Raw genomic sequence first — 26,479 nt, 5'->3', positions numbered from 1 at the left:
CTTCGGTTAAGTCTGCTTAAAGTTCAACTGTAATTGTAAACAACTTTCAATCAGGTAAGAAAAGTCTGTGTCATATGGTTTGCTTTTTTGCAATTCAAAAAGTACTTTCAAAGTATGTAATGTAAAGTGCAACCAGATGCTGTTGGCAAAGAACTGGATTTTCAAATGTGACCGATTTCCAAGAACATTACCACAGATGTGGCCTACACTATGGGTGAGCATAAAGCTTTGAAGAGCTCGTATCTAATCTAATCATCTGTTCAGAACTCTCCATGCTTTCCATTTTTTAGAGATGTTTTAAATTTTCAAATAAAGGAAATTTCTCAAAACTCAGAGTAAATCAAATATGATTTAAAAACTGCATCCTCGGGATCCCTGGGTGGCGCAGCGGTTTGGCGCCTGCCTTTGGCCCAGGGCACCATCCTGGAGATCCGGGATCGAATCCCACGTCGGGCTTCCGGTGCATGGAGCCTGCTTCTCTGCCTCTCTCTCTCTCTTTCTCTCTCTCTCTGTGTGACTATCATAAATAAACTTAAAAAAATATATTAAAAAAAATAAAAAAATAAAAAAATAAAAAAAAATAAAAACTGCATCCTCCTAAACAGACTCAGAACACACCATACAGCCGATGTCATAAAAAGCCCCCATTCTATCCATAAATATCAGTAGATGTTAATGCCTGAACAAGAACAATAGGTCACTTGCATTATAATATAAAGTTTAGTCATTGAGTGGCAGTTTTCTTCCATTTAGAAAAGTTTTCCTTAGTTCCAATTACTACAAAAATTTACAATCATCAGTAACCTATTACTCTGTCGACTAGCGTTCAAAGTGGGTGCAAAACACATTTAAATTCCAAAATTGCAATAAACCCTGTGCTAGCATTTGTATCATAGCTAGGAAGAGACAAAAAAAACTATCTTTAATAATTGAGATTTTCCTCTTAAATAACTGAAATTTAGAAACATGTACAGATGCTATGTTAACTCACTAATAGGATAAGTATATGGAAATAAAATGTAATGGCAAAACTCATTTCTTAGTACTTAAACATGCAGAAGATAAACTATTTCATATCATTACTTTCTGAAACTTTCAGATAATGGTCCTGAACTAAAATCTCAATTAAATCTCTCAATTAAAATCTAAACCACAAAGCTTAGAAACTAGTTTGTTTTGAACAAACACTGAATCATAATCAATTTAGTAAACTGGCTAAGTTTCTTTAATATATTACCAGCATTCATTTTAGGCATGTCTTCTTCCTCTCTTCTCACAAACAGGGATTTGGGAGTGGTGGATGTAAGTAACAACCATTTATTCATTTATAAATTGACTGAGCACCTCAGATGTACCAAAATACAAATGACATATTTTACATGTCATCTTACTTAATCCTCAAAACAACCTAAGAGATGGGTATTTTTAATCACAATTCTACATACAAATAAAGTAAAAAAGTTCAGAGAAGTAAAGTAACTTGCTCAAGGCCAGCAGGATTTTAAGTTAGACTGGTCTTATTCATACTCCCTTGTGCTAACTCTTCCCTTTCTATTCCAGCTTGCCTCAACTCAAGCTCAATCAAATGAACCTACCTACCCTCTAACGTTCTCATTCAATAATATCTGCATTTCTTTTTTTTAAACTAACATTTGCATTCCTTTAGCAATACTAGTTTTGGGTTACACATTATAAAGGAGAGAAACTGAGGACCAAGAATGATTTTTTTTTTTAATTTCAGAAGTGTTCTATTTTCCATTAATTATAGAAGAGTATAGAGATGACTATAGTCCCCCAAGCAAACTTCTACTGGAAAAATCCTCAACACTAATGTAGGACAAAAGAGAAAGCTGTTCTAGCACTGTGCCATTTAATTTGGTAGCCACCAATTACATGTAACTACTGAATACTTGCAATGTGGTTAGTCTGAATTGAGATGTGCCATAGTGTAAAATATACGATGTACAAGAAAGAGCAAAATATTTCATTAACTTTTTATATTGATGACATGTTGAAAGGCAATATTTTAAATATACTGAACTAAATAAAATTTTAATAAATATATTTCAAAACTTTCATTTTTATTCCTTTTTTAAATACATACATAAGGCATCCACCTTATGTACAAACACCATACATGAACAGAAGGCCCAAACCCATACAATTAAACCTTTTATTTTTTTTAAAGATTTTATGTATGTATGTATTTATTTATTTACTTATTTAAGACACAGAAAGAGAGGCAGAGACATAGGGAGAGTGAAAAACAGGCTCCCTGTAAGGAACCCAATGTGGGACCCGATCCCAGATCCTGGGATCACACTCTGAGGTGAAGGCAGACGCTCAACCACTCAGCCACCCAGGTGCCCCACAATTAAACCTCTTAAAAGATAGTGAGCTATCAAAAGAAAAACACTTTGGGGAAATTCAAGTAATTATTCTGATCAGAAATGGCAAAAAATGTTCTTAGAGTAGCCAAACAAACGTAGCCTTCTCCCCCATACACACTCTCCAAAATCTTAAAAGCTATCTTTCCACCAACTTTTGATTTCATGTACTTTCATGAACATATTTATCTTTATTACTCAAGCACAGGAGAAGGTATTATTAGGGCCGTTATTCCAAATATTGATTCTAAGTACATTACGCTATAGAACATATAGAAGAAGTCAATGTATATTGACTTTGGGACCTACCTAGAAGTTACTGTTTCTAATATAGCCAGGAAATCCATTTGTATTTTTTCAACCGTTTGGTCTCCTTTCATTAGAGGACCCAAAGAATTTCAGGTAACTGAAGTTTTTAGTAATCAACATTTTATTCTCTGTAGACCAAAATCTCAGGAAAAATTACCAATAGAAACTTTTAAAAAAATCAATCATTAACTTAAATATTACATGATTTTTATAAAAACTGATTTATAAGGTTTTAAATACAAATATTGCCACCATATACTATTTGAGACAACATGGACAGACCCAGAGGGTATTATGCTAAGTGAAATAAGTCAGAATGAGAAAGACAAAAATTGTGATTCTGCTGATAAGTGGAATCTAAAAACAAAAACCCACAAATTTTGTCACAAGGATACACAGCTAGTACCCAAGCAATTTAAACCAACTTATTAAAACACTGAATTCAAAGCTCTCCAACAAGTACGTTGAACTTGTACCCATTTCTATTAAAATCGATTTAAAAAAAATAGATCAAAAGACATCTTACATACTCACAGTAAAATCAAAAGCAATTATATTTAGACCCCAACCATAATTGTGAATCTTTTTAGTTCCTCATAAGGATGTTTTATCAAAGGCCTTATTTTGAAAAGATGAGGCTATCTTGAAAATTACCTACTAAAACTGTTATGAAACCAAATGTAGTAGCAAAACATGGAAAAAGAAATCCAAAACAAATCTGATAAATTCCATTCAAAGTCCTTGGTATGATGCAACATAGATAAAATGCATTCTTAAATGCTAAAAATCTTGATAAATGATTTTAATCACAAAATTAGATTAAAAACACTAACATTTCCAACCTGACGGATTTCCTCCTTCACTGTGTTGTACACCGGTTTGTTATGATTTCAAATCCACTTGCTTAGGACCTAAGTAAAGTGGTTTTGATCTAAGGGTGAATTTGTTTATTTTGAGGAATCTGCATTGGGATACTGTCAACATTTGTTGTTGATGAGCACTTCCTAGCTCAACTGTTGACTGGCACCCCTGGGGATTTGCTGATAAAATCAGTTGGAAGAACATCTATGACATAATAGACATTTAAACTTTAAATACCAAGAATCTGTGAGGACTTATCAAGAAAGTTTGGTGTCGGTGAGGCTACCCTTTGCTAATCTAAATTTGCTCTCTGAAGAGCTCAAGACTTGCTCCTGCTGTGGCCACACTACTCTTTGGTCAGCAATGGTGTTAAGCCATGCAGCAGGCTCCAGAAAAGGGATAGCTGTCCTTGCCTTGGCAAGGACATAGGCAGCGTGTACATCATGGAATGGTCCACGGAGTAATAAAGTTTAGAGCAACCCACTTTGCTGCCAACACTGGTACCATCGCTCACTAGCCACATGCCCCAGAAGTAAGGAACTAAGCCAGCAGCTGATACCCAAGTTTTTGTTGGAAGGACTGACTGTACCAAAAACCAATTCAGGGCAGCCCCGGTGGCTCAGCGGTTTAGCGCCGCCTTCAGCCCGGGGTGTGATCCTGGAGACCCAGGATCGAGTCCCACATCGGGCTCCCTGCATGGAGCCTGCTTCTCCCTCTGCCTGTGTCTCTGCTTCTCTCTCTCCTCTCTGCGTATTCTCATGAATAAATAAATAAAATCTTAAAAAAAAAAAAAAAAACCAATTCATAGAAAGGTACAGCAACTAAATTGTAATTGATCTAGCATTGGTTTGGCATAGGTTATTTCTTTATTGGCTAATTAAGAGACATTATCCTGTATTCTACTGGCTTGTGAAAAATTTAAATTATAATTCCTGCAGTGAACCTGTGTTAAATTACTGGCAAAGACAATCTTAGTCTCTGAGCATAATTTGCCTCAAACAAAACACTGTGCCTTATGTAATGACCCACTTAGTTGAAAATAATGGAAAATTGGGGCCATAAATCCTATAATCTATTTTACTCAAACAAATGACCTAAAACTTTCCCTTTTCTTTGGAGTGTGGAACTGTTTCTCATTTAAATCTTCCGAAAAATAAATAAATAAATAAATAAATAAGTCAAGGGAGCTAAATACATCTAGTTTGAATTTTCAATATAATGTTCCTAAACATGTCAGAAACATTTACCATGTACATGACTGGCTTCAGTGGTAAGTATACTAAAACTGGAACAATATACAGAAGATCAGCATAGCTTTTTGTCAAAATAACAAGAAAGTACATGACACATTCCAGAGGTTTCTTTGAAACTTCAAAAACCTTTTCCTAACTCAATGAAAGATTTAGAAAACAAAACAAAGACAGGTACCAACTATTTCTTGAAAAGTAGCTTCAAATCACCGAGGGATGGTGAGGTCTTTCATTCCGCCTATACACCCTGATCTAGGGAAGATCAAGTGAAATTCTGGTGAACTCCCTAACCCTATAATTGCATGAACGGGTTAAGATTGCTGGTAAAGTCCTAAGTAGAAAAGGCATTGGACTGACAGTCAGAAACACAGTTGTGAGTCCAGATCAGCCACAAGTAATATGATCTTAAACATGCCACTTTACTCAACTAGACCAGGTCCTTCATCCATAAAATAAAGTAGGGGATTCCAAAATTCTAGGAGTCTCAATTTCAACCCCCTCTTTTCTCCAAATGCCTCCCAAACTTTAAAACTTACAGATAATTCCCACTTCCAATCATTAATATAGTAGAAAGTCTAAATGATTCACATAAAGGCAGAATTTCAGCATCCAAAGAGACTTGCAAACCCGGGTAGCTCCTACTTCTATTAGTGGGGAAACTTCCTTTTTATTGCATCATGAAGGCAGAGGTCAGCCTGCGCCACTTTACAGATTTCCACCTCTCTCATAATTACCAAACTCCCTCTCAAACCCACCAACATAGAATTTGCATAGCTGAGGGATATAATGAGGCTATGGTTCTTCACTTTAAAATATGAATCAGGGATGCCGGATGGCTCGATTGGTTGGTTAAGCTTCCAGCTCAGGTCTGATCTCAGGGTCTTGGGATCCTGGGATTGAGCCCTGCATCTGCTTGGGATTCCCTCTCTCCCTCTGTACAACCACCTCCCCGCCCCTACCATGCGTGCTCTCTCAAATAAAAAAGTCTTTAAAAATGTATATATGAGGGTGGCTGGGTGGGTGGCTAGCCTGGGTGGCTCAGTTGGTTAAGTGTCTGCCTGTCATGATACCAGGGTCCTGGGATAGAGCCCTGCATCGAAGCCTGGTTCTCCCTCTCCCCATGCTGCTCCTGCTGATTGTGCTCTCTTTGCGTCAAATAAATACATAAAATCTAAAAAAAAAAAAAAAAAAGAAAGATGATTTAAAGGCTATAGGTTTTGTGCCCCTTGTCTCAACTCCAAGGGCTATTTGAATGACAATCATAACCTTTGTTGCATGATACAGACCTGTATACGGTTTCTAATTACAATCTTGATTAGGGATGAAAATAACAGATTTTGTAACACCTGAAACTTTGATCTTAAAACAACTTTTTTGATCTAAGAATACAGAAGGCTGAATGGGGAATTATTGTTTGATGGGTATAGAGTTTCAATGTTGTAAGATGAAGAGTTCTAGAGATGGAAGGTGGTGATGGTTATATAATATTACCAACTGAACTACACCTTTAAAAATAGCTAAGATGGAGGATCCCTGGGTGGCTCAGTGGTTAGCACCCGCCTTCAGCCCAGAATGTGATCCTGGAGTCCCGGGATCGAGTCCCACATTGGGCTCGCTGCATAGAGCCTGCTTCTCCCTCTGCCTCTCTCTCTCTCTCTCCCTCCCTCCTTCCCTGTGTCTCTCATGAATAAAATAAAATCTTTTAAAAAAATAGTTAAGATAGTAAATTTTATGTCTTATTTACCATAATAAAAAACACTGGAAGACAACAGATATCCAGGACTCCCAGATGGCATCAGTGGTACCATCTGAAGAGGTGAAGAGGAAACTCATGGATGTTAAAATAGGGAAGCTGTGAAGCTGGAAGAGGAAAGAGGAAGAGGTGAAGAGGAAACTCATGGATGTTAAAATAGGGAAGCTGTGAAGCTGGATACTGATGCAGGATTTTGTCCCTAAAGGCACTTGTTGGGGAGGGTCTCAAGGGGGTTACTACCAATATTACAAGTATGTCAATGTAAAGAAAGGGGAGCACTGCTGGACTTCCTACAATGCTGGCAGCTTATATGCTGTTCAACTATTGCCTTTCTTAAAAGGAATTCAAACATGAGTGGCTAAGCCAGTACCACTGAAGAGGGTCCTGTATGGAGGGTGGCCTGGCACCCCTTCTTGAGGAACTAGATCATTGCTGAATCCTTTCTTATCCTAATTGAGAATTAACACCCAATAAAAGATGACTGGTACAAAAATAAATCTATTGGAAATTTTAAAAAGAATCCCCTCCCACAAATATGACTTTTATAATATCTGCATAGGAATGACATTCTATTAAATACCATTCAAAACAAGAAAAGAAACCAAGTCTAGTAGCCATAAGCTTGAGTCAGGCAATCTTAAGGCTTAAGAGTAAATCTTAGGACTTAGTGGAAAGCCAAAGGCAAGAGTCAACAAAACAATGCCAAGTACCAAAACTTAAAAGTTTTAAAAGAGGTACTGTTGGGACACCTGAGTGGATCAGCAGTTGAGCGCCTGCCTTCGGCCCAGGGCATAATCCTGGAGTCCCAGGATCGAGCCCCACATCAGGCTCCCTGCATGGAGCCTGCTTCTCTCTCTGCCTGTGTCTCTGCCTCTCTCTCTTTCCGTGTCTCTCATGAATAAATAAAATCTTTAAAAAAAAGGTACTGTTATAGCTGGCCTAATGGGGTAGATGCACAAAGATGGTAAAGGTGGACCATTCCTGACCCCTTCTTTAACCTCCCTACTAGAGGATGTTTTTCTATGGGAACACTTCTCAAAATAGAATTTGCTTTGCATATATCATTTCATAAAGTTATCGATCATTGCCTAGGATGAGACATGGAGACAGAGGATTATAATTTCCACCGTCCAATCTTCATACCTCTGTTGTTAAGTGGATAGAAGCTTGAAAAGAACACTCTTGAAAAAAAAAAAAAAAGAGAGAGTGGATCTGGAAACCATACGTAGAAGAACAGGGCTAACTATTTCTCCAGGCTGTTTTGAGCCTAAGGCTCTATTTCTTACATAGCATTTCATCCACCAGGTGTAGGCAGGCAAAGACTTGATTCAGGAATTTAAAAATAAACAATAAAAAATATCTCTGGAAAAATACACATGAAAGGAGGAGACCTGAGTGGCCTGGGGTGCAGTGATAACTTTCTTCTCATTGTATACTCCTTTGTGCCTTTTTGGATTTTGTTCCATGTCCTTATGTTTCTTACTCAAATGTTAATTTCAAATGTTTAAAAATGACAATAATTTTACTAAAATAAGACTCATAGTAAGTTTATCTTAGGAACCAAGTTATAAACTCTTGCTTTTAAATAAATCATTAAGTGCTTTCTACTCTGTCAAACTTTTCATAGTATTTTATGACAATTATTTTTAATAATTGCTTTTGAATAAGCTATTTTAATTCTTAAATTTTTTAAGCATGAAAGTTTTATCCTGTAATATTTTAGAAGTTAGTTCTGTCAAAGCTTGTATTTTCTTCCAACCATTTATAAAATAACTATGCCCTACTATAATATCCTCTGTTACATGTCTTATTAAAGGGAGCTACAAACCCACAAACAAAAATAGCCAATCAAAGACAAATCTTATGTTACTTATTTCATTATGCAAATATGCAAAAACTTATTGGATTGTATTCTCTACTAAGTTTACACCAAAAAAATATTTTGAATGTACCCCTTTTGATATTTCTGATTTTTCTAATAGGTGCTTATTACCATGTTTACTTTTGAAGTTCCAAGATAAACCACTAAATGTAAGAGGAAACCTCAAGATGGCATAATGTCCTGTAATGACTACACGCAATACATGATAATGAAATGCCTTGTACCTTCAATTCTTTATTATTCCGCTACAAAAAAGTTTACAATACAAAACACAGCATAAGGAGGTAGTTTCATTTGGACATAAAAACTAGTACACCAAAATAAGGACTATTCAATCATTTCCAAAGGTCCAAGTAAAAACAAGTCCCAAGACTGAACAATAGGGTAATAACTGACAAGCTGTAAAAATTAAAGAAAATTAAGAAATAGTCACATTTCTAAAGTCTTTTATGTATGGTAAGGAAAAGATACATTCAAGAATCTGCCTCATTTCTAGTATTATAAGTGTATCTCCCTTCTGTCATAAGTCAGAGAATTGGAAGTGAAGTAAGACGCATTTAAATTTCCACCCATGGTGATGGAATGTTCCTTCAACCTCTGCATTATTCAGCAAGGTGTAAATATTTTTGTCTTCACAATGTCCCATTCTTTCCTTTCTAATCTCAAAGCCACTGCCTTACTTCATTTGCTTAACTTGTTGTCTCTTTGCCAACACTTTCTCCATGACAACATTCTTCACACCGCCAATCTCAGACACATCTGATTATGCCTCACCAGTTAAAATAAGTGCCCCAGAATAAAATCTAATTTTCCTAAAATAGCACCCAAGGCCTTTATGATCTAGTGCTCTCAACCTTACCTTTCCTGTTTCTTCTCCCACCACGTTTATCCTATAGACCTATATGCCTCTCTATCATGTTGGGTCTGTAATTCACCCTATTTCAACATTTGAAAGATCCTCTAAAACTCAACTCAAATGTCAACCTCCTTTATTAATTGCTTCTCTTAATGGGATAAACATTTCCCTTCTCTTTGCCCCCCCTGCACTTCCTTTAAATTGCTGCATAGCTCTCAAGCTAGTGCTGGAGTCAAGTACAGAAGTGCCTCTCCTCCCCTATACTGCTTGTCTGGTTCATGCGTTCTCTTAAAATGCTGAAAACATATTAAATCATCCAAGTTATATGGACCTCTGTTCTCTAGAAGCTTTCATTCTAGTAAAGGAATATAAGAATACATATATTTATTTAAAATAAAATTAGGGAATAAATTTTATGGTATATGAATTATATCTTTAAAAAATAACATTAGAAAAAAAATAAAAATAAAAATAAAAAATAACATTAGGGTAGTAAGCAGTATGAAAGTTAAAGATAATTCTTTCATCTACTTCCTCAGCAGGAAACTCTTTGATGAGGGATCCCTGGGTGGCTCAGCAATTTAGCGCCTGCCTTCCACCCAGGGTGTGATCCTGGAGTCCCAGGAGGGAGTCCCACGTCGGGTTCCCTGCATGGAGCCTGCTTCTCCCTCTGCCTGTGTCTCTGCCTCTCTCTCTCTCTCTCTCTCTCTCTCTCTCTCTGTGTCTCTATGAATAAATAAAAAATCTTAAAAAAAAAAAAAAAGGAGGAGGAGGTAAATATCCTAGTTGGTCTAAAAAAAAATTAACAGGAATTGAGTTCTCCATATTTTTTAAATTATAGATATGGAGAAAAAAGCTATCTTTATTGACTTAAGATCTAATAAACTTATTTATAAACTGGTTTCTGTTCTCTGAAACTCACAGAAATGATCATCCGAGAGCTTTCTTTTGCATTATCTAGGCCATCCCAATGAAATTGAAAATTAAAAAAATTAAACTCACGTATGACTTGCCGAGGATAGGATCACAAACTGCATTCTGATTTCTATCTGAACGATCTAAGTATCTTAACTCTGCCTTTCAGTGAACCAAGCTAAACCAGGTTTAGTGTGGTTAAGTCTTGCTTCATCAACTTTCAACTGGAAAAGCAGTTCCATTACAGAAATAAGGTCCATATAAGTTGTTTTAGTTACTTTAGTGCACACATACTTTTTTTTCCTAATACCTTTTTTAAAAATTGAGGTATAATTCACATACCATAAAATGCACTCTTTGTATAATTCTGTGGTTTTTAGTATATTCACAATGCTATGCAACCATCAATGCTATCTAGTTCTGGAACTTTCTCATCATCTCACAGGGAAACCCAGTACCCATTAAGCAGTCACTCCCTAATCCCCCTACCCTCCAGGCCCTGGCAACACTAATCTGCTTTCTAGATATACCTATTCTGTGCATTTCATATAAATGAAACCAAACCATATGTGGCCTTTCATATTTGGCTTCTTTCATTTAACAATGTTTTCAAGGTTCATCCATTTTTTAGAATGTAACTAACTCACTCCCTTCCTTTCTTTGACTGAATTCCACTGCATGGTCTACCACATTTATCCATTAATCAATTGATAGAACTGTTTCCACTTTAAGATTATGAAGAATAATGCTGCTATGAACATTAGTGTACAAGTGTTTTGTGTGAACAGTAGGTTTTCACTTCTCCCAAATATATACCTAGAAGTAGAATTTCTGGGTCATAATGGTAACTAAATGTTACTATTTTTAACCATTAAACCATATTAACTTTTTGAGGAACAGCCAAACTGTTCTATTTTACAGTCACACACATTTCAAAGGACAGTAACAAGAGTTTCACATTTTGATTAAAAGCAAATTGAGCAATTTCTAGAAAAAAAGAATTCCTTTGGGACCAAGTGTCTTTCGAAGTTAAACTTAAGGTTTTAAACGACAGATTGAATCCTTTCAAAGAAGATAAACAGCAAGAGATCAAAACCTTACTACAGTAAAGTTTATTCTAGTCAAAGAAATTAAATATGCAAATATTTAAAAGTGAAAGAGGAAAATAATGACAACTATCAAGTTTATATACAGTAAGCGATAATGATATTTCTACTCACAGCAACTTCCTACTCAGTATCTCCAAGTGGATGTTTAATACACATTTTAAACTTAATAGGTCTCAAACTGAACTCCTATTTCCTTTGCCCCCCAAACTTGTTCCTCCTGCAAACTTTTGCCTAGACACCAAACCTTGCGCTCAAGTTTGACTCACATATACCACACACCCCAGTTGGCAAATCCTATTGTCTATATCATCCAAATGTATCCAGAATCACATCACATCTCACCACCTGTACCAGATATGTCATCTCTCACCAAGATTATTGTACCAATATGGCATAGTGTCAAAACGCAGCCAAAATAATCCTTCGAAAACCTATGTCAGATCATGTCCTACCTTTTCAAAGTCATCCAATAACTTCCCAATCAATACCCATCCCTCATTCTGATTCATTCATGCCAGATACTCTTGGGCCTCAGGGCTTTTTCCCTCTTCCTGCCACGATCTTCCCCTCTTACCACATACATCCTTACCTTCTTCAAGTCTTTGCTCACGTCACCTTCTCAGTGAAGGCTTTGCATGACCACTCTATTTAAATTTGCCTTACACCCAAACACTCCCTTTAATTCCCAGCTCTGTATTTCTCCATAACATTACACCAATACAATACATACTTTACTTGTTTGTTTCTATTTACCTCCAAGACATAAACTCCACCAGGACAGGAGAGTTCTTCTGTTTTGCTAACTGAATTCCCAAAACTTAGACATGGCCTGGCCCTTAATAGGTGCTCAATAAATATTTGCTAAATGAATAAATGAACAAATAAAAGAAAACAAAGTTGCTTAGAAGAGTTGAACAGAAATCAGAAATATTTACAAGGAACTAAATATAGTAAAGATGGAAGGGGAGTGGAAAAACACCATTTTTCAAAAAATAAGCCATTATGTTTCCAAAGTTTGCTTTAGAAAAAATTGCTATCCTTGCTTATTTCATTGTTTTCAAAAAGGATCTACCCATTGTCTATTGCCAAGGGCCCTTAGATTCTGAAGAACTAAAATAAACTCTGGGGGTTCTGGAATCTGAATGTCCTTTTCTCAACTGCCACATATACACAGAGCCAAGGACTTTCGTGGTCTTGGCCTTCTAATATCTATTATCCATAGTCTCAAAGCCTTCACACAGAAACAATCATAGGTTTCTCGGTCATCTTCCAAGTAAAACCACTTGGATCTTAAGATGATCTATCCCAACCCCTACATAATTTATAAGTAAACCAAAGTGAGAAAGAAAGAAAGTGACTTGCTCAGAATATCTTGAACACTTATACTAAGTGATAAGCATTACAAAATCTAAGAATTCAGACCTTTGGAACAAATCCTCTAAAATCCAAAACCAGACACTATTAACAAAAATTAAGTAGAAATGATTATACTTCATAATATCAATAAATCTATACATTAGATTTAAGAGATCTAACAGAGCCATTAGCGGAATTATATTCTGATATTCAGCAAAGTAAATGATGGATGAACTTGGATTTTTAAAAAAGGCACACCTTCTCCCAAAAGGAGCCTCTTGTTGTTGAGTTTTGGAAATGATGAAAATTTCTATGTTTTTATTACGATTTTATTTATTTATTCATGAGAGACACAGAGAAAGAGGCAGAGGGAGAAGCAGGTTCCATGCAAGGAGCCTGATGTAGGACTCAATCCCAGGACTCCAGGATCACACCGTGAACCGAAGGCAGACACTTAACCACTGAGCCACCCAGGTGTCCCTGATGAGAATTTCTAAAGTCTTTTTCCAAGTACCAACTTTCCTAAGCATTACTTCAAAATAACAATATTAGGATGTTTCTATGATAGTCATTTTCATGTGGTTCATAAGGAGCACTATTAAAATCTACATGACCAGGGTGCCTGGGTGGCTGAGTTGGCTGAGCAGCCAACTCTGACTCTTGGTTTCAGTTTGGCTCTTGATGTCAGGGTTGTGAGTCTGGGCCCACACTAGGCTCCATGGAGCCTACTTAAAAAAATACATCAACAAAAAAACTACATGCCCTTCACCACCACTTTCTCCCAAATATATTTATCTTATATATGTGTAGGTATATATTATATATGTATACATATATATATATAATTCCCTGCAATATTCTAATATACCCTAAAAGGAAGTGTGTCCTTGGCACTATTACCCATAAGAGTATATTGTAGCCTTCAAATGCCTTACATGAGAAGAGACTGTGAATCACTATTACAAACTATCTCCAATCATGCTACAGAAAAAAATTATTTTCATGGACAGTAATGCCTTGCCAAGAACTCTTTTCATAGCCTGTACCTAGTGAAATCCTATCCTGCCTTTCATGGCCCACCCTTGTCCTCGTTGTGGGAGATTTTTTTTTCTGACCACTTGATCTGTGGGGCTCCTTTCTTGAGGAGATGACCTAGAGCCTGTGTTATCTGTACCTGACATTCAGCATTCATCACACTGGTAAGTAACATCTTTTGTGTTGTCATAGTAGCTGTTGCTGACCTTTTCTATGTTTTACTGGAATGTAGAGTCAGAATCCAAAGAATTATGTAACTGATATTCCTATGGGGATTTTCTGGAAGGCAAAACATAATTCTCTTACATATGAAAGGGAAGAGTCAGAGGTCCTTAAAGAGTGATTGGTTTAGAATATACAGCACAACCATCACTGAACTGCAATTTTAGACGCTTTTGATTATACCAAAACAATGATTCCTAACCTGTTAAGGTAATAAAGGTCAGAACAGGTTTTAAAAGCCAAAACCACTCTCCAATTGTAGGTATTAAATAGCTCAAGAGGATACATGCATTCAAAACTATTAATACAAATATGAGAGGTACAGTACTCATTTGGTCCTCAGAGTACACTTGGTGTACACAGCAAATTGAAATTCCCCCAAGATCTCAGACTGGCACATGGTTGACTTTTATTATGCTGTAGACATGGAATATTATTACCATGTTAAAAAGTACTATTATCTAAAAATATTTAGGAACAAGCAAAATATAGAAAAACAACTAACACATCCCCCATCTGCTCAACTGCAACCACCCCAGAACCTCAGCATAAAACCCCTCTGTAAAGTCAATCCCTTCTCCCATGAAGCAGTATATTTTAAGTAACATGAAACAATTCACTGTTTTAATTATAAACTTTTGTGGTTTTAAATTAACAAATAATATAGCAAAAGGAACAAAGAAATGAATATTTTAGGTAAAACTAAATGGCAAATATTTGAAGGTCTATCTCATATATACTTCCTGATCCTACTGAAATTTCAATCCTATTTATTTTTTAAAAAGGTGATGATGAAATAGCTAAACAAAAAACTACCAGTATTTTCCAGCAGAGGCATAAATACTTTTCCAAACTTGTTTCAATTCTTTTGTGCAGTCACCAACAAGAATGAGCTTAAATAAATGAGCAGTATAGCATCCCATTTAAAGGAATTAGCCTCGGGATCAAGCTTATCAACTTATGATCTTGGGCAAGTTACTTAACTAAATTTCAGATAGTTTATGTAAAGTGCTTAATATAACCCTTGGCAGGTTTTAAGGGCCAAGAAAATGGTTACTGATTAATTATATATGATATATAACAAAGATATCATCATAATTTCAAAGCTTTCTTTAAATTCATATTGTTGAAGTTCCTTCTTGTTTGGCTTTGACAAGCCTATTCCAGGTGTCATAAAGTTCCACTGACCTATACCTGGTTCTGTGACCTCTAGTTCTAACCGTAACTACTACCACTGGCAGTCTCCGGCAGTTAGGAAAAACATGACAAAACAGGAGGCCACTGAGTAAAGCAAAACAACAAAACCCACTTTGAAATAGTGAAATCACTCAAGCAGGAATCATTGCCTTAAGAAACAGAGACAAAGTAAAAGGGCAAGAGCAAAAAACATTATGAAAGTATTCAAATACTCTTAAAACCCTTACCTCCAGTTAAACAAATGATTTGATTTTAGGACCAAATTTTATTTTTTTTTCCGGACCAAATTTTAAACAATATTATTGTTGTCTGCAGAAGCCATCAATAACCTGAACCGCTAATGAAACATCTCATTAAAATAATTTTGACTTTTTAAAAAAAGATTTTATTACAGAGAGAGAAAGAGCACAAGTACGGGGAGCTGCAGTCGCAGAGGGAGAAGCTGGCTCCCTACTCAGCAGGGAGCCTGATGGGACTCAATTCCAGAATTGCTGGATCATACCTGAACCAAAGGCAGATGTTTAACCGACTGAGCCACCCAGGTGCCTCTTCTTTACCGCTTTTGATTTAATAATGATTTCATGATTTAATAATTATTTTCATGATTTAATAATGATTTCATGATTGCTTTATATTATTTAATATAAAGTCTCAACTTCTTGAAGTTTCTTCTTTCCCATGCAACCCAACAAGTGGTGAATTAGTTCTTTATCATGTGTTTAGGCCTCCTGCTGGAAAGTATAATTAAAATTAAGAAAAAGAAAAAAGCAACAATTCCACTTGGTACTAAGATCCTGTCAAATTCTTCAGTGTGAGTCTGGTTTCTTCAGTAGCCAGCTGAGAGTTCTGTAAGAACATGGGGCTGTTCAACTTGATGCTGGCCATTCAGTAGATGGCACTCTTCCCTTTGAGCCCAAATTAAACAAGCTCAAAGAAGCATGTTCTGTGACAGTAAGGTGTGATACAAAACAGGGTTTCTCTCTTCAAAGCACTTAACTGATAGTCACGATGCCTCCAGAATTGCATTCATCAAAAGCTGATGGTCCAACCAGACACTTTTTATAGAGCCCAGTGTAATTCAAATTATAAAACCTCAAACACAATAAAATCACCTAACTCAAGTGATTACCAAGTAAACAGCTTCTCAAAGCCTTCCCTATGTCAAGCAGAGACACTGTTCTTATTCAGGTAACAAAATGTTCCTTTCCTACTACATTCTGCTCTAGAGGTGACAGTCTTTCAGTGGCTAGTGACCAATTCATTGTCTATCTAGTATTTCATTAAAGTATTTAATGATAATAGTTTAAGAACTATGATGTTTTTTCATTATCAACATTCACTGAGACAAGAGAAGTCTTTCATAATACTTTAAACTTTTGGATAAAAATAAATTCTGATACCCACTTAAAGAGAAACATCCTAACACAACACTACTGTAGATTTAGTTTTGCAAAAAAGTATTTAAATATGGATTTCTGATATATTAATAATATGTATTTTAACTTGAATGCATAATGGCTCCCAACTATTACATAAGGTTTCTCACACATACTTGTTTCAAGATCTTTTTTTGAAATTAAAAAAAAAAAAATAGTGGTGGAGAGTGATGGAAGGAAATTCCTTTCAGTGCACCTTTCAGCTGAAAGCCAAACTTCTCAGCAATCAGATAGGAATCACCTTGAAGGGGACCCGTGGGTAGCTCGGTGGTTGGTTGCGCGGCTGCCTTTGGCCCAGGGCGTGATCCTGGGATCAGAGATCCAGTCCCACATTGGGCTCCCTGCAGGAAGGCTGCTTCTCCCTCTGCCTACATCTCTGCCCCTCTCTCTCTCTCATGAATAAATACATAAAATCTTAAAAAAAAAGGAATCACCTTGAAAATTCCACCTTTCTCTAAAAGAAAACTCAGTCCTGGCAATAAAAGTCATAGGAGGAAGGAAAGTGAAAAGAACACGGTTTTAAAATTTACAAAAAAAAAAAAAAAGGTTGGGAATGCGGACAATGTATCAACTTCATTGCCAATCTCTCCCCCCTTTTCACTCTTCCCTACACTGCTTATCCTATGCACTTAAGCCCATTCACAACTCCAAATGAGCTGTGACTGTCACCATTCCCCAACCTCTTCCTTAGATATTAAGAAAGGTTGCCCTTATAGAATCTTTTCACGTACTAATAAGACAAATGAGATTAGAAGTGACAATGCAGCTAACAGTTACTGGCTCTAATTTCTGAAGATTAAAAATAGAGCGTTCTTGAAAGAGTCCCTGGGAAGGACTTGATCCCAAAATATACTTCTTCAGACATACCAAGTAAGCCTAATTATCTTCTCCATAAGAATACTGAGTAAACTTTTTTTTTTTTTTTGTATGGCATTTAGTCATTCCAGCAGATCAAAAGATGACAGGATGAGAATATTGTATGGAAAAAGGAAAAAGGAAATGCTGTCCTTGTACAGGATAACTGAGCCATTGTGGAAAAACGTCACAGAAACACTGCTGACGGTGACAAATTAAAGGCATACACCAAGCCCCAAGATACTGAAAAACTCAGCACTTCTCCAACCTGATTGCCTTCTACATTGTTCAAATTCCAGCTCCCCTAGCAGGTAACCCACAACAGCCTGGGAGCAGAATTAAACTGTCTCCTGAACTTATACCTGCACAGTCCTTTTCTCTTCAGAAGAGGTAAAGGGATGGGGGAGTAAAAAACTTACAAGAACACATTTAAATGAGTATGAAAGGGAGCCAAAAGAATAAAGTAACAATTTCATGTATGTCACCTGGAGTTAGATTTCCATCTTGTTTAATCAACTGCTTGCCTTAACGTCTACTTGCCTTAATTCACCTTGTAAGCATTAAAATTCAAAGTTTTATTAATATAGACAGTGTACTTCTTGAGACATTGGTTTTAAGAATGTTATGTCATTTGCACTTAAACTTCCAAAAGGTGTTTTAACGCCTGCCTGGCTAGTTGTGAGAAATCTTTATTTTATGGAAATCATGTATGTCTACTGCAGAAAAAGTGAATTTCATCACCCCAGGTTCAAACTGTAGTCTTATTTGAGGAGGAGGCAATCTTAAATGCTAGTTAATGTACTGCCTATACACCAATATCCTCAGGCCAGGTTTTGGACAATTTGAAACAAAGAGGTTTCAAAGTTCATCTTATATCAGGGAGGTCTATTTCCAATTATGCTTTAACTCCAACTTTTAAAAACAAATTAAGGGGATCCCGGAGTGGCTCAGTGGTTTAGCGCCTGCCTTCAGCCCAGGGTGTGATCCTAGAGACCCGGGCTCAAGTCCCACGGATGGGCTCCCTGCATGGAGCCTGCTTTTCCCTCTGCCTGTGTCTCTGCCCCTTTCTCTCTCTCTCATGAATAAATAAATTTTTTTAAAAAATTAAGTATATGGTGGCAATGCAGATCAGTTTGACATCAGGTTAAAGTTGAATTTAGATCTAAATGCATTATAAAGATGTAACTATACATCAAAGCCTATACAGTAACAGTTTAGCTTTGGCATAGTCAGAAACAAGTCTAGACTGTCTTCCTAACAAGGAATATACCTTTTGGTGATCATGGTACTACTTTTTGGGTTATGCTAGATAACACTGAAAGCCATATTCATTCTTTAAGGTTTCTAGGATACTCCTCATTAAATTGCTCCTTCAGTGTAGTAAGTAATGTCCTAGAAACCTGAAAGATTATTAATGCACCTTTTCAAAGATATCCAACAAAACTTAGTTTAAGGAAACAAGAGACTGATTCTTATTATTTGTACCATCATTTAAGGCTTTATGGTAAGTTAAACAGTATCATCTTAACATTCAAATATGTGTTCAACTGTGCAATTAACTTAATTTTGAAGTGTATTTTGAAACTTGTTCATACATTAAAAAAAAAATCAACATTAAAATGCACATGAAAAAAAAGAGCCCACAAGTCTTTCTTTCTGCAACACTTAATTTTAATTAACATAATTTTCAGTTAAAATTGTTCAATGCATACTGTTGATACTCAAATTATTTATTGCATGAATGCCAGATGAATAATTTTTAACTTTACATGAAAGAGCATCCCTCAAGTAGGATAGTTACATACATGTGTCCATAACCAGCTACTGCTAGAAGGAAAAAATAAATTCATCTAGTTATTATATATGAGAGATAGATAAAAGATTATAGGTTTTCTTTCAAGCCACAGTCAATGAAAGACTTCTAACCTGTATGACATAAAGGATTCTGAATATATACAACCCATTACAGTAAAAATTTGAGATTGTTTTGGCTTTTGGCCAACAGAGCTTACTTAGTCACTTGCAGAACCCGAAAGACCTCATAACAATCTCATCTATAAGTATACTGGAATGGACCCCGAGATCAAATGATAAAGCATTTAACAGAGAAGACATGAAAGAAAGTACCAGGGCACTCATTTTGAACCTCAGTGACATAACAGAGTCTACAACTCAATTTTTTTTTTTTTTACAACTCTATTTTAAATAAGGTGCCCATGTTTAAAAGAAAGAATAGCATTCTAAGTACACATTTTAAATTTTTTTCTATTCAAAGTCTACACATTTAGTAATTTCAAAGGATTTGGAAACAGCATTGAATATTAATTCTAGACAAAAAAAATTAGTATTTATTTATATGAGAAACAGATTAGTAACCTGTGTCTTCAATACAGCTTAGGCTTTCTTAATTTAACATATGCAAGTTTTTAAACATTTTTTCCTAACATATTTCACTAAACGGTCAACAAAAGGCTTCAGTTCTCTACAATAATAGTTCTAAACATTACTTAAACCAGCTAATTTAGATTGTAATTTATTTGCCTAACTTAACTACATTGGTGAAGCAGCAACACACAGTTCCATGAGGAATGGAAATGACGAAGTATAAGCCACAAGTTATATCTGAAGGCTAATTTTAGGAGGCAACTCAGGTGAACCTTAGAACAAATTTAAGTTAAAATCCATCTTAGGTTGATATGATGTTGATAATCAGAAGATCAGCCCCACTGATTTAGTGCAAAACCAGAATCTCTCCAAGGGTAACTAGTGCCTGTTGGGTCTAACATACCTGGCAAGGTTTAAAAAAAAAAAAAAAAAAAAAAAAGGCCTTTAACATCTTTAGTAATTAAAAAGACAACCTACTCTAGCCCAAATATAGTATCCTAGTGAAACTTTTTTTTTTTAAGATTTTATTTATTTATTCATGAGAGCCACACAGAGAGAGAGAGAGAGAGAGAGAGAGAGGGAGGCAGAGACACAGGCAGAGGGAGAGGCAGGATCTATGCAGGGAGCCTGACATGGGACTCGATCCCAGGACTTCAGGATCAAGCCCTGGGCTCAAGGCAGTGCTATACTGCTGAGCCACCCAAGCTGCCCTACTCAGCTGCCTATTGAAATTTATCAAAAGAGAATCCTCTTTCAAAGTCAAAAGGTGATTCTACTTAAAGAAGATTTATCACCACCCTTCATATTTAAACAATCTATTAGTTGTATTAATACAGAAAGGTGTAGCTAAAGAAGACAAGGGCACCCCTGTAGTCTCGGGAATACTCTGAAGACTTTTCACTGATATCAAACTACTACTGCAAGTATACTAGCAAGGCCCACTGGTTACATGGGCTCACTCTAGATGGAGTCAGTCTCTGAGCTCAGTACCAGCCTGTGGTACCTAGTACCTATACTCCTTGGGCAAAACACTTAACCTCTCTGTGTCTCTGTTTAGTCGCTGGGTTGTGAGGAGTAAGTAAATTAAATCACATAAACCGGGCAGCCCCAGTGGCTTAGCGGTTTGGTGCCGCCTTGGGCCCAGGGCATGATCATGGAGTCCCGGGATCCAGTCCCACATCAGGCTTTTCCCTCTGCCTGTGTCTCTGCTTCTCTCTCTCTCTGTGTCTCTCAGGAACAAATAAAATCTTAAAAAAAAAAAAAAAATCACATAAAATCTGTCTGGCACAGAGGTAGAGCAAATAAATATTGGTTGTTACAAATATTTGCTTAGTCTTCACTTGCTACATAGCATGATAGAACCACCTTCTGAAGACTCATTTTATATACTAAAGATGAAGCATTCATATTCTAAAACACTTTGCTTGAAACAACTCAGAGTTCTGATACTATCATTCCCCAATACTCTACAAACTTAATTTGTTCAGAGTTGAGTTTCTATGCTTTTATGGGATTTCTTCCCTTAACAGAAGTCCTTCTATACCCTGATGACACGAGTCAGTGCTGCTCAATACTGCTAACCAACTGCTTTGCCAAAGAACAGATTAAACAGCGAACAACCTGTATAGGCTAAAGTATAACAAAAACAGACGTGATACACCTACTTCAGGAAGCCTCATAACTGCAGAAGTTGACCCCCACCCTGAGTCTAGATTTCAGGAGTGTGTGTGTGTGTGTGTGTGTAGCAGCTGATGCTGACGCTATGTCGTCTTAGTCTCAAAAGACATTTTGGTTTTTACAAAGACCATATCCACATCTTAAACATCACTGAGTAAGTGCGCATTCTTCCCAGTATAGCATTACTGAAAAATGGGGTTAGAAGTAGAAAAGTGTACATTTTTTTCATTTTTTAGAATGTAAAACATATTTTGGAAATATAATCCTTCTATCATGCGAAATAAGTATTTCCCAGGTGTCTTATGATCACTGTCATGTCAAATGTTTACCAATAAACATGTTATCATACATGTAAAAAGCCACAACATAACTGAATGCCTCATAACCAATACGTTTAAATCAAGAGATAAGTTACATTTAACATTCAAAATTGATACACCACTTTTTTTTTTTTCTTTAAAAACAGCTATTATCAACATGCCAGCATTTGAGGTCAGTTTTTTAAGAGTGACCTCTTTGGCCAGGGCGCCTGGGTGGCTCCCAGTCAGGTAAGCATATGCCTTCGGCTCAGGTCATGATCCCAGGGTCCTAGGACAGAGCCTCCTATCTGGCTCCCTGCTCAGCGGGGAGCTTGCTTCTCCCTCACGCACTAGCCCTCCTCCCCTCCTCCCCGCCCCCCCACTCCCGCTCAAACTCTCGCTAGCTCTCAAATAAAATCCTTAAAAAGAAAAAAAAAAAAGTGAACTCTGGGATGAAAAAAAGAGCGAACTCTATGAAAAGATGAAAAGTTAAATGCAACAAAAGTGGCCTTTTTTTTTTCCGGCCCTCCCTCTGCAAAATTAATCTACTCAATTTAAGCAAAGGAAAATGAGTTGGAGGGCAATTACAATGCAATCAAGATCTGGATACAAAAAACTTTACACGTAAGCTCCAACAGTAACCCTATAAATGAGTTGGTACCATACCTTAATTACACATTTTTAAATAGTCAAGCATCTTAATTTAATGACCAGTTACCCTGCGCTCTTATTTTTCTTTTTAACAACAAGGCTCTCTTTACAAGTCTTCTGAAGCCCAGATTAGCATATACTAAGCATTATGTAGAGGCACTTCACTCCAAGAAAAGCAACCGTTCTCATACTGACTGCTAAATCTGAAATGTTGTATGATCTAACGTAAGTAAACATGCACACACGTTTATGTCGCTGGTCCCAACTCCCAGAACCTTATCAACTCCTTCATCACACTTGCATATAATCCCAACTCAAAGCCTATTTCTCTTCTTACCACTTCAGCGGTCCATTGCCACAGCACATGTGCCAAAGAAATTAGTGGTTTTTACTACGCTCCCATTTTGAGCCGACACCTCCTTGCAATTAAATCTCTGCAACAAAAAAGTTCACCTGAGGCCATTCTTGCCAATTTAATAGAGGCCTAGCTGATTCTACCTGTGTCTGAGGTCTTGCCTCAGTCCCGATAGCGTTACCTCCAAAGCGGCTGGCTGTGCCCCAAACACCAGCAGTGGACCCGCTGCCAACTCTGCTTGTCACCCCAGGCAGGCGGGAAGCACCACCTTAACGTGCAAGCTTCTGCAGGGGCGTGCGCGCGCGCTGGGAGGATGGGGACGCGGATCACACCAGAGAGAGGTGGCCGCACACTTTTCGGCTCGCCAAAAGGAGGTTTTTTTAACGGGGGGAAAACAAAAACCAACAATCCTTCCCTTCCCGCCACCTTTTCCGAGCGCGGCGACCTCGGGGGCACACCTTCAGAGCTGAAGGCCCCCGGGTCACCGACGCTCCCACGAGCTCTGGGTGTGCAGAACGCTCTGCCCCCTCGAGGGAAACCAGAGGAGGCCCGAGAGTCGGGCCCACCCCGAGACGCCCGGAGGCCCTCCCCCGCAGGTCCACTCCCCTCGGAGCAGCCCGAGGCTCCCATTCCGGCGCCCCGGGAAGAGGCAAGTTCACCTGAGGCCGCGGGGACAGCCAATAGGAAGTGCCCTCGGCCCCGCGAGCCGCCGCGCGCCGCGCCCCCCGCCCCCGCGCGACCCCCTGGAGGGGTCCCGCCGCCGGGCCGCGCGGGCGCCAGCCGTCCCCGCCGGGAGGAGGGGCTCGACGACGGCGCCTTCCCTCTCCTCGGGATTACCTCGCAGCTCGCCTCGCGCAGCGGGCTTTGTGCTTCCCTTCCTCCTCCTCCGCGGCCGCCGGGGCTGCAGCGGCTGCCCGATCCGCCGCGGACGCGCCTCAAGCGCCGCTCCGCTCCCCGGGGGAGGGCAGGAGGGGAGGGGGCGTGAAGAGGGAGGGACCTGGGCGCCGAGCCCTCCGCAGCAGGAAGCGGCGACACCTGGGCCGCGATGCCTCTAGCTCTCCGTCACTGTTTTAAAAAAAAAAAAAATCATTTAAACCCCCTTCCTTCCCCTCCCGCCCCTCGCCCTGGCGACCGTTACCGGCGGGCCGCTCGCGCTCTGGCGGGACTGGCCGAGCGCCCCCGGAGCGTCCTCTGGCCCCGCCCCCAAGCCCCGCCCCTGGCCCCGCCCCTCGCAGCCCCCGAACGCCCCTGGTCCCGCCCCTTGGGCCCCCCGAGCGTCCTAGCCCCGCCCCTCGGAATCACAGGACGTCCCGGGCCCCGCCTCCTCGAGGCCCCGCCCCCCGCGCCCCCTCGCGCCCCCTCGCGCCCCTCGCGAGCCTTGGCTCCGCCCGCGGCCGCCCCCTCCCCGCCCGCCTGCACCGCGTCGGTGTAGCGGCGGCCGCCAGGACCTACGGGCCGGCCGGGCCTTTGGGGAGGGCCTGGCGCTGGGCGGCTGCCTGGCACCTCGTCAACGTCCTCCTCCGGCGGTGCAGTTCCGATCCGTGGCGTCCCCTGAGGGTCGGAGGGGGAAATAGCCCCGACGGAAACCCGACTACCAGCAGGAGGAGGAGGAGGAGAGGCGCCTCGGAAGTGTCGCCCGCCCTAACCTGAGCGCGCCCTCCGCGCCCCCAGGCCGCGCCGCAGCTTTCCGAGCACCTCGGCCGCCGACTCTGGCAGCCGGGTCTCGGGGGGAGGCCGCGGCGGAGCCTCAACCTCTGCACGCGCCCATAGGAGGGGCCTAGGCTCTCAGCATTCTCGCCTGCTGGGCGCTCCTCCGCCTGCTCACCTCCACGGAGGAGCAGGGCTGGGGCTCTCTGGGTCCTGCTCCACGCGGACCAGGGGGGGGTCTTCACCCCTGCTCCGGCTCCTGGCTGTGGGACCTTGTGAGAGCCGGCTTGTTGGAGGGGCAAAGTCGAGGGAGGCAGCACCAGCTTTCAAAATGAATTCGGCGCTGGGTAAACTTTGCCACACGCCCAGCAGGGATGCGGATCCATCCACAGGTGACCCTGAGCCCCCACCCCCGTCGCCCAGGTGCCTTCTTACCCCAGCCTGTTCTCGACTCAGACCTGCCGGCGCTGCACACCCACGATTTGCACATCCTTCCCGCACACGTGTCCTCCACGGACACGAATCCACTCGCAAGCACACCCCTCCAAGCGCCATTCTGGTTATTCATGGTCCCCAGAGTCGACCCCACCCTACCAAACAGAACAAACTTCATTCCCCACCCTTATCTCCCTTGGTTTCCAAGGCGCTGGCGGCAGTCCACTTCATTTCCTTCCTCCTCTGCAGACTCTTCTCTTCCCCCTCAAATACTTCGTGCCATCCCCCTCATCTTCATCCCCTCCCTCTTCCCTAAAAATGTGCTAATTAAAATGTAGTTTCCTCTTCCCACATATGAAGTGTGGAAAATGAATCTTGTGTTGGCACAAACTGTGATTTCATTTATCCTCGTTTTCTCTCTCCACTGGACTAAGGCTATATAGAAATTCCAGTCTACCACCATCTCCCATCTGCTCAAAATCTAACCATGCCTTATGATTTTTAAATACCCGTAAAGGATCCAGGGAAGGCTTCCTGGCTTTGGGGAGAAAATATTTAGAAAATCCCCAGCCTGTCATTTTATTTGGTCTTTAAAAATATCTGCAGTATTTGAGAGAGAGATTGGGAGTGGCTGGATGGGGTTTGGTGTTTTTTTTGTTTTTGGTTTTGTTTTTTTTTTTTTTTTTTTTTGTATTTACAAAGCAAAAAATGAACAGCTTTTGCATGCATCAAGATTAGCCTTTTTATGAATAGCAAAAAAAAAAAAAAAAGTATGTTAAGAGCACTTATCAGACAATAGTCTCCACTATATAGAGCATTTGCCAGTCACAAATCTAAACATCCCCCCCCCCAAGATAAATTAGCATAATCCATTTTAAGCATGTCTGATGAGCAGTCTTTTCCACGATCATTCCCTTTCCCACAGTATCTGGACAAAATGGATAAAAGATCGGCTTACCCGCGGAAGATGCAAGGCTTTCCTGGGTCCGGGGTAGTAGACGTGTGTCTTGTGTAGGTGTGGATTCTGCAGTGCTGCACTGGAACCCACTGCAGCCTCAGACCCGCGGCGGCGGCGGCGGCAGCCACAGCAGCCCAGCCGCAGCAGCTTCTCCCAATGCTGAGTAGTAAAGTGTGTGACTTAGTAGAGGCTCCCCAGTTACCATTAGGCTCTTGCTTATTAAAAAAAAAAAAAAAAAAGAGGCGGAATCTTTCTTAAAGGAATGGGTTTTGTTTCTCTTCTCTACTATTGCTTCATAAGAAGCAGAGGCAGGGACTTTTTGGGACTGAGTATAGCTGTGGAAGGTTAAGGTTAAAATTAACCAAATGATCGAGGGGACTGATTTAGTGTGAATCAATGAAATGCTGTAAACACACATTAGTTTTAAAGAGCCCTGCTGACTCCAAACATTGGGGTCCAAGGCAAAAAATAAAGCAGTGTGCCTGGAAACCAGTTAGTATTTTGGGCTAGTATTTCATTTCCAATCATTGCACTAAAATAATACCCAGTTAGAGGAGGTTAGCATTTAATACAAGAATTTGAAAAGATTCATAAAATAAAACTCATTCATGTGACTGGGAGCAATGAAATCAAGCCTTTTAACACATTT

At 39.5% G+C, this 26,479-nt stretch overlaps 1 protein-coding gene across 14 annotated transcripts in view; it reads right to left on the bottom strand.

Annotated features, from left to right (window-relative positions):
- Positions 1-26,274, bottom strand: part of ADD3 (adducin 3) — a 121,349-nt gene extending 95,075 nt beyond the window's left edge. For 2 of the 14 annotated variants that reach the window (XM_072739973.1, XM_072739981.1), the window contains exons 1-2: positions 24,873-25,116; positions 23,628-23,855 (exon numbers count right to left, since the gene is read on the bottom strand). The gene's annotated coding sequence lies outside the window, so the exon portion shown is untranslated. Of the gene's footprint in view, positions 1-23,627; positions 23,996-24,242; positions 24,390-24,615; positions 24,771-24,872; positions 25,175-25,830 lie in introns of those variants that run through there. The other 12 variants (XM_025993421.2, XM_025993406.2, XM_072739982.1 and 9 more) reach the window with 12 other exon arrangements.
- Positions 26,275-26,479: the final 205 nt, after the last annotated feature.

This window comes from Vulpes vulpes, chromosome 15 (assembly GCF_048418805.1).
Source record: "Vulpes vulpes isolate BD-2025 chromosome 15, VulVul3, whole genome shotgun sequence".
NCBI classification, from domain to species: domain Eukaryota; kingdom Metazoa; phylum Chordata; class Mammalia; order Carnivora; family Canidae; genus Vulpes; species Vulpes vulpes.
This window is presented reverse-complemented; position numbering and strand designations above follow the sequence as displayed.